Genomic DNA, 10,049 nt, shown 5'->3' on the forward strand with positions numbered 1-10,049 from the left:
AAATTAACTCCCTCCTGAAAATCTCAAAGCTTTGTAAATGTCCAAACTTTCTGTAGTTGAACGTGACTGGCAATTTAAAGATCTTTCCTAAGTAATTCTCTCAGGTAGGCAGAAACAGCCCATTCCCCAAAGAATAGATAGGTGAGGCAACCAGGATCTATAGAAATGTAACTTTATTTGGAAATCAATGTCCCAGTGAAATGAGAGATAAAATCAAATATTTTATCCTTATTAACAAACTTATTTTTACACTTAACCACATACAGAAAATGCTTAAGTGGTTATTCTAGGAATGTTTGAGGGACAATTTAAGGACTGAATGTATGACTCTTTCAGGTATCTATTTTGTTTTCTTCAAAGCTGGAAAATGGATTCTGAAAAGGAGAAGAAAGTTAAAAGCTAGCTAATCTCTTTCCTATCAGGATAGGGCAGAAGGGATTATAACCACCTGTGGTAAATGCCTACGGGTTCATCTTGGCTTGAAATGACCTCTCCTATAAGTTTACTGCTTTCCCATCTCACACAGAAAATTACTGACAACTTTGAGAAGTTTAGTTAGACTGAGGCAATATTTCAGTTTATATGTTATATGTAAATATTAATAAATGGCATATCAATTCTGAGCTAACACTGTCCATTTCCCACCTTGCTTAGTCATTAATTGCTCTATGTTTCATAATCCAAGGTATGGAATCAGTTCAATCTATTATATCTTTGGCCAAGAGCAAAAAATAAATTTTTTAAAAAGTCAAAATAATGTCACAGTAAACATCACTCAGCTTTTAAAGGAACCAAAAAAATACAAATTTGTAGTATAAAATTGTAGAGGCATTCCTAAAACGTGTTATAGTGCTGTTTATTTTGTTTTGAGATAGTTTCCAAACTATTGATTCAACAAAATAGAAAAAAAATACTGATTTATTTATAAAAATAAGTATCTGAGAAAAAAGCACAGTGGACTATGTAGCCCATAACTATTTTATTCAACCTATGAATTTCTGGGCATTTCTCATAAGCAGTTGCAAGCAGAGCATCAGTTCCTGAAATTTATTTCTTCCTAAAATTTGCCTTCTTGAGATACAATCAAATAAATAATTCTACCTCCTTTTGAGGAGAAAGACTTTAAAATGCTCTAGGTAAGATGAAAATCAGGCTTTATTTAGAGGTAAATAAAAACCGAGTATACATATTAAAAGTTCACAAAATTCTATGACTTGAAAATAACTTTAAAGTCCACATGAAAATAAGCATTAGAGCTAATACTGAGAGTCTAGGTAAAAATAACTGTAGTTGAAGGATCTGAATTTAATATATATGTAGGTAGCATGCTTGATAAGACTTGGACTTATGACTAAAAATATAACAAAGACAACCAGTGTCAATATTATGGTATCCATCATAGTTTTGTGTGCTATTAAAGTAATTCATTTTGCTCAATTGTTTACATTTCACTTCTATTGATTAGATAATGGTGAATATATCTCTTAAGTTTTCAATAACAAAAGAATCTTTGACATTTTCTATAACAGGAAGGGACATTTTGGGCATTTACACACAAAAAGAAAATATAACAACTTTGGGGAGTACTAAATAAAACCAATAATACTTCACTGACCTACATTAGCACAAAGCCATTCATCAAACACCCATTTTATACTAGCAAGTTAAAAAGTGGCCTATTCAAATATATAGGTAAACAATTCAAAGTATTCTATGTGGTGTTTTTTTTTAAATATCAAAAAATAATTAGCCAATCAATCAGTTTCTCAAATTAGCAGTTTTCCTATTAATATTGTTCCAAGTGTCTTATACAGTAAAGTTATTGTGTTTGTTCATGATAGTTGAATTATGAAATAAGAAATAAATCTCAGTAATAGAAAAATCCAATAACTTTCATGAATAAATTATAGGCTACTTATAGCATTAATATATCTCCATTTTCAAAATTTTGGTTTAAAATGCTCTGAGTAACAGCCTGTGACAAATCAATCCTCAATTTCCAACTAAAATACCTTTGAAAACATAGAAAATGAAGAAAACACACCAGTGCTGAAAACCAAGAATGATTATCAATGAAAACACACCAGTGCTGAAAATCAGAAATGATGAGCTAGATTTAGGAAGAGATTTTCATTAATTAGAAAACTCAATGACTAGATCAAAAAATGAAAAAAAAAAAACCCAGTAGACCAAGTTATTCTATTTACAAGAATGTACAACTGAAATAAATGGAAAAAAATAAACTTATGGTTTACACATTCAGTTAGTAAATTATTGGCTCAGTTCTATGCAAACTTCCTGGGATCTAGATTAAATGGATGATTTTCTAAGAATTTATAAATTATATAAACTGAACTTGTATTAACTAATATATAAGATCAGATATAAAAGAAAATTTTAAGAACCTCAACATTCACCATATATAGTCAGTTTTATATGAGAAATTCTGCAAAACTTCTAAGAAACATTTATTCCAGTATTTTTCAAAGTTTTTGAGAAAAATTTAATTTAAAGTTCCCAAATTATTTTTTGCAATGAGAAAACATTGATAATGCACTCATAAACTTAGTACTGTGAGAGAACACTAAAATCAAATTTATTGTTTATATTGGTATAAAACTATTACTAAAAATTTCACAAACAGGTTTAATACAGGAATACAAACGCGTTTTAATATTCAGAAATATATTAATATAGTTTACCATATTAATAGGTCAGCACAAATGTCATACAATCATTTGAGTATTTATTTGATAAAGTTCAAAAATAAATGCATTCCTGAGTTTGAACTTCTTAAAGAGTAATACTAGTATATAAGCATAACAACATATTAATTCATAAGCCAGGATCGTGTCTAGTACAGTAACAAATAATTGCTACTAAAGTAAGGAAGATTAACTAGGGTATCCATTATTAACCCTCTTTTAATATTTTATTGGAAAGTCTAGTCAATGCAATTAGAGAAAAGAAATAAATAATACCATAGGGATTTAATAATTATATACAAAAATGAATAATTTTGAAATGTACAATCATGTGTTAGAAGGTAGAAATGAAAGGATATATCCTATTTATAGCAGAGCAGGAGATATAAATGAAAGGCCTTTTAAAAATGCTTATAGTGATGTACATAACTTGTTTAAAAATTAAACATATTTTTAGAGACAATCAATTTGAAGGTAAATAAAAAGCCATACTATTGGTTGCAACAAAATTATAACTATTCCTTGGAATAATTTAAGAAAAAATATGAAAGACTTATGTGATAAAATCTGTGAAATCTATAAAACTTTCCTAAAAGGCATATAAAGGACTTAAATAGAATGAAATGCCAAGTTTATCATTGAAAGGTATCAATCTCTCTAAATAAATCTATAACCAAAATCAAAATACTAAAGACTTTTAAAAATTAAACCTGGAAACTTGATTCTAAAATTCATCCTTCTCTATCAAATACACCCATGTTCTATAAAAGTAAGTACCTAAATAGAAAGTAAGTGGTGTAGTAATTGACAAATAGTAGATAGAAAAAAACAACTTTCTATAAAGAGATACAAATCTAGACATAAGTAAGAGAAAATGGCTCACTCTAACCCTTGTGGCTTCTTTTATGTTACATGGGGATATCCCCAAATGTAGCAATGTCTCAACAGTCCCATAGAGGTGTGCCCACCACACATCCAGGTTCTGAAAGGGCCCCAGTATGAATGAGCTCCTGGAATGAGAATAGGTAGATTGTGTCGACAGCCCTCATCTATCTTGAATTCTCTAGGAAATATTTAGACTTCTGGGTCTTTTCCCAGGAATGGTAAAGCCATTGCCAGATAAGCCTAGGGGTCACCAAAGCACTCAAACCTCTTATGGAGGCAGCTGGCTTTGCACCTTCTATCTAAACCCTTTCAGAGCCTAATACATAGAACTGCAACCATGGACAGATCCAGCTCAGAAGTGGCCACTCTTAAAAGAACCATTCTGATCTAGCAGTTATTAAAGGATATCCCCACAGAGGGCTATCAAACCCCACCTCACTGTTTCCACCAGGAGAAAGCTTCCAATTCTGTCACCATGGGAGTCCCTAATAGATCCTGAATTCTGGGCCCAGAAACCCTGGGAAGGTCTGGCTTAGACAGTAACACTAGTGCAGTAATACAGAAGGCATGGAAGGCTAGCCCAAGGGCACCTTGGTTTCAACCCCACCAACCCCACCTGTAGCCTGCTGTTGCCACTGCTTCTAAATTATTCTTTTCTAGGGATTCTTCTGAGGTTATCATTCTTGGTCTTGTTTGAAATTGTCCTTCCTGAATGAAGTTCTAGATTCAAAAGTCACCAAGGAAGATTCCACAGAGCTTGTGGGCAGATCAAGTACTCAAAGCTGCCATGAACCTCCCAGCCACTCCACATCTCTGTTCATTTCTAGGGCCTGGATGTAGCCTATAGAGACTGTAGAAGTGGCATTGGTGTTGATCTCAGATTAGTCTCTTGCTCTGGGATCCTAGACCTATTTATTCTGGATACCAGCTGAGGTCAACCAGCAGATAGCTACTGTTCAAGGTGAAGCAGGTAGTTAACTAGGTAGCATCGGCAATAGAATTGGTGTTGGACGTAGGTTCTGCCTCTGGCAGTCTATACTCAATTTAATGACTGAAATACAGATTTCAATGTAATCATTAGTGAACAATAATTACATACCAAAGTTCAAAATATTAATTCTGAGACCTGACATTTACTTAATGGAGAAAGAATCATCATAAGGTATTATTGAACCTAACTCATTTAGAATATCATAAGTATCCAGATAAAGAATGATGAAATAAAGTTTGCTACTAAAATAAAACTTGTTTCTTAATATCAAGGCAATATATGCTTATTATAGAGAAGTCAAAATATGCAGAAAACAATAATGAAAGCAATTACCACTCCTAGTCCTGCTAAAAAATTTCATTTCGATCAAGACTGTTTCTTATCTTAGTGTCTGCCAAAATTCATTTTGGATTATTTGGTATATGAAAATTAGTTGTACTAACCTAAGACCTAAAAATACATATAACATTCATTTTTAAAAACAAAAAACACGGGCAATAAAAACTTAAAAATCATCTATAATATCACTTTCTTACTTACAGTTTTTTTTTCTAAATGTAGTTTTAGATAGGTAAGATGATTCTGTATGTTGTGACTTTTAACCATATGGAACGCTAATATATTTCCACATGCTAGCAGAAAGAAAGTATGAAGAGGTTCCTCATGATGATAAATGTCTGGTTATTTACTGGTATTTGTTAATTAAATAAAAAAGCCACAACTCTATATGATTTAAGAATAGGTAATTCAAATTCCTTGACAATTAAAATGAAGTTTTCTTTTCTTTTCTACAGCTATGAAATTTTTGTAAAGGAATGCAAGTAACAACACTTTAGCCACTTCTTGTTAGTGGGTTCTAGAAAAAAAGGCACTAGTTCTCCTTTTAAGCAGCCATCAAGTATATACAGAGATTCTGTCTAACCATATGATAAGGATATGCTTATTGGAATCACACTTTTTGGGAACAGCAATGAGACAAAAACAGATGAGGAAATGTAGGGAGTGTCAAACTTTCTTTTTGAAAATGCTCAAGTTGCAAAAATGCATCATAACACATACTAGAATAAGAATTTTTGGTCACAGAGATTTGGTAATTTCTCCCTCATTGAGTAGCATTTATTTGGCATGTGATAGGTATACCTTTGTATGTCAATAATTAAGCAGAATACACTTATCTGTGTTTTAGTATCTTCCTTTTGTTCCATAGGGCACTTGGTTCTAGCTTTGTAAGAAATATAGAATTGGAATTATTCCAACAGTGAGTATTTGTTTCATCAGTAAAATGTGGAACTTTACCATTTTGTTTCCAAATCTGATGGAACTGTCTATAATTGTTTGATTAAATGTCTAGGAGAAGGTATGTATACACCACCTTAGAATTCTGTATATCGCACACACAGTACAAACACAAACACATTTCATATTCTTTCTCTGTGTCTTATTCTTTTGCATTTGTAATTATCTAATATATTATATATTTTATTCTGGCATTTATTTTACCACACTAGAATTTAAGGTCTATGAAGGCAGGAAGTTGTTGTGTTTTATTTACAAATCTATTTTCCATGCCTAGATTATGACTACCACATAGTATGCATACAATAAATATTTGTTTATTGAATTCTGAAACGAGGCCAATGTAATTCCCAAATTATGAATGAGAAAATGGTAGCTGATTATTTAGTAACTTGTCCGGTGTCATACAAATAGTAAGTAGTAGAGCTAAAATTTCAAATCAAGTCAGACTTAATGTAGTTCACATTTTATTTCTAAGGCAATATTAGTGCCTACAAAGGTAAAATTGCCTTGCATTTTATCTCCCTATGGGTCTAAATTGTATCTAAAAATAGGAAGTGGATATATTGTGCAAGCCACATACAAGAAAACTGCGGAATATTTCTTACCATTCTTGCACTATCCCCAATTGGTTATTCGCTTGCCTCTTCAGCGTATCAGAGGGCTACTACTCCTAAATCCTGCCCAAATCTGCTTTAAATTTATCAGTTTGAAATCACTAACCAGCCCTATTCCTTATATCTATAGCTGTTAACGAGAAATAAAATATACATTGATACTGATTATGCCATCCTGCCAAAAACTCTCTTCCATTGCTGCTCTTTTTATTTTACACTTACAACATACTTAAAATGGTGAAAGAACACAGGAACAGATTTTATGTGCCTGAAGGCTCCCCCCACGGAATTTTAAATAGCACATAGACTCTTCTTTGCAAAAGCAGATAGGAGATTGCAACCATTAAGAGGCCATGAAAAAGAGGACAAAGAACTTAACAAACACTTAGATTCCCCCACAAAGCATTTCATCTTTGTCAGAATTTAATTTAAAACATTTCTGACATTCAATTATTCACTGTAGACAGACTCTGAATCAGATCATCTGCTACCAAAGCTAAATTATCAAATAGAGAGATATAAACCTGAGTGTTTTCTGCATAATGATAGCTCATAATGATAAAAAATTCTTCCTAGAGGCATCATGTACTGTAGATATTATCACAGATTCCAAGAAGGAAATGGAAACCTAAACAAATATGCTTGCTTACTCCGGAACACAGAAATACCTTGAGAAATAAAGTTGAAACTCTTAGTAAAGATTTTAATTGGATCTAAGCTTGATTTAATAAATTTTATGTTGTTATTTTACCAGTGTCATCCATTTATTAACACTCTTTCAAATTGTCTTTCTTTTCTATTTGCATTTTATCTTGTTGACATGTTTTAATGAATATTCAAATTTGATGGATTAAAATAGATTAACAACTAAATATAGCAATACTGCCACATACTCAGGGTGATATTATCATGCATTAAAATGGAATTTCTGTTAACCCCATGTGGCGTATATACATCACACAGGTCTCAAATATCTCACAAGGGTGTTTCCCAGTTCACAACTAGATATTCTACTAATTGAGCACCTGTAACCTTTACCGTCTAATTGCTGATAGCAATTAGGTACAAGATGATACAATCCTAATATTTGATCACTTGAAATATTTTTGGCATTTGTTTTATTTTAAATATTTTTGTCAGAGTTAACTGCCTGCAGACCAAATGATACCTTCCTTATTGGTAATTCATGTTACATCATCAGGGTCAATTTCCATTCAGGCTGAGCACTCTTCTACTCCCTCAACTCCTCACTAGTACAAATCATGGGATGAAAGTGGGACCACACTTCTGCATTCTTCACCATTACTCTTACCTGAATAGAGTGCACATCTCATTTGCTCTTTTAACACATATTGTTTCTATGCCTTAGAGCTATGTTCAGTGTCAGTGAAAATGATTGTCATATAACCTGAATCCCCCTTGTTTAAAAGAAATGGAATCTCAATTTGAATGAAGATATACAAAAAGAAGACTTTAATTTAAAGATACATACCATATCACAATATTGAAAAGAATGGCTAAGATTTAAGAATAGAATCAGGAATTCAAATATTATACGGACATTCTTTCATTTCTGCTCCCTTTATAACATGCTCATTCTTCTCCAACAATTATACCTTTAGTTTAACTTCATTCATTCTGGTAGCAACATCAAATTCAACACAACAAAAGAGAAACCTATAATTCTCCCCATTGTTCAATACACCCCTTTTAACACACCCCTTTTCCTGAGATCCCAACCTCAGTAAATAACTTTGCCATTAACGTGTTAATTTGGAAGCCAGAAACATAGGTGCCATCCTGTGTTAACCATTCTCTTTCATAACCCACACCCAGGCACCATAATTTTTTAATTATATTTACTCAATTCTTTTCTCTTATTATTCCATTTCTTCCCAACCTCCTTCCTACTATTTGGATAAAGAGAAATATGTTCTCTTCTGAATTATTGCAAGAGTTTTTACAGTTGGTGGTCTCTTACCCTTGGCCTTACTTTCCTCCAATCCATTTCCATGGATTCTAGCCGAGAAGCCTGATTGTTCTATTATAAATAACTAGCCATTTCATTACCCTACTTAAATTTGTTAATTATATTCCCATTTCTCAGACTACAGTGCAAACTTCATATAGTTTATGAGGCCTACTTAGCATGCCTATATGTTTTCTCCAGTTTTATTCACTGCTAGATTCCTCTTATCCACAATGTAGGATATGCTATTTTACTTACTCCTGGACAAATAGGCAAACTGTCTGTCCTCTTTACCTGGATATCTGTATTAGTTTTCCTATCTCTGTTCCTCTGTAACAAATTGCCACAAGCTAGTGTCTTAGAACAGCACAAATATACTGTGGTTGTTGGCTAAACTCAAGGGATTGGCAATCAATGCTACATTCTGAAGGCTCTAGGGAAGGAACCATTTACTTATTTATTCAGGGTGTTGACAGAATTCTGTTCCGTGTGATTGGAATAGAACATACTAAAAAACACTGCATTGTGCACTTTAATAGAGTGAGTTACATGGTATTTTAATTACATTTCAATAGCTCAGTTAATTTAAAAATGGTTGCATAGCCACCTATTTAAATAGAGTACTCAAAGTGGACAACTATCTATAATGGTTCCAGAAACCTTTAATGACTAAGTTATCACTCAGAGTGCTTGCCCTTGGCATTGGCATCATCATTAAATTACTTATATATTTTTTCATGTAATCATTTAAAAGCATGCCATAACCTTTAAATAAAACTAAAGCACTAGTTAGCCCAGCATATAGCAGCGGTCATATGAAAATGACTGACCATAGGAGCTCAAAAGATGATATTTCCTGTTAGTCAGTGAAGGCCACTTAAAGGATATAATGGCTTCCAGCCAGAGAGAATAAAACCCTGTCATATTTTTTTTCAAACAATGAAGGACTATAAAATGCAAAGCACTGTGATGGTGAGGATAACAACATGAAAATAATGAATGTGATATGTTGGAAGCAGAATAAACTAGCAACATGACACTTGGGGCTTCTGTAGTAATCTCTGTATGAGGGTAAAAAGAGTATAGGTAGGTTGGCAACTTCAAAATGGAAAATAAGTGATGCATTTAAAAATGGCTTGAAGAGATTATTGGGAGCTTGTCTATTCTCAGCAATCAATTTCTGGATCCCCACTCAAGGTTTATGAAATAAACTGTACAACTGGCATAAAATTCTGCCTCATGTCTAATAAATTACCTATTATTAATGCATGCAATATTATAAATTGCATGGTAAAAAAAAGTGGCATCATTTGAATGTTATAACTTATGTAACTTAAAATTTTCCTTAGGCAGAATAAGTGTTTTGGAATATTACAAAATGACTTTAAGAAGATTAAATAAACAAAGGTCAAAATGTTAGGTAGTAAGTAAACCTGTTTGTCCCTAACTGTACTAGACTGGGCCTCCCTGAACCCCTTCACACAAAAATATTCATTATTCTACCACGTGACCCATAAATCATTTGCAAAACTTAAAATTTATTTCCTAGGTTATAGTTTAGACACACAGTTCTGAAATGCCACCTG

Source organism: Lemur catta, chromosome 10 (genome assembly GCF_020740605.2).
Source record: "Lemur catta isolate mLemCat1 chromosome 10, mLemCat1.pri, whole genome shotgun sequence".
Lineage (NCBI taxonomy): Eukaryota > Metazoa > Chordata > Mammalia > Primates > Lemuridae > Lemur > Lemur catta.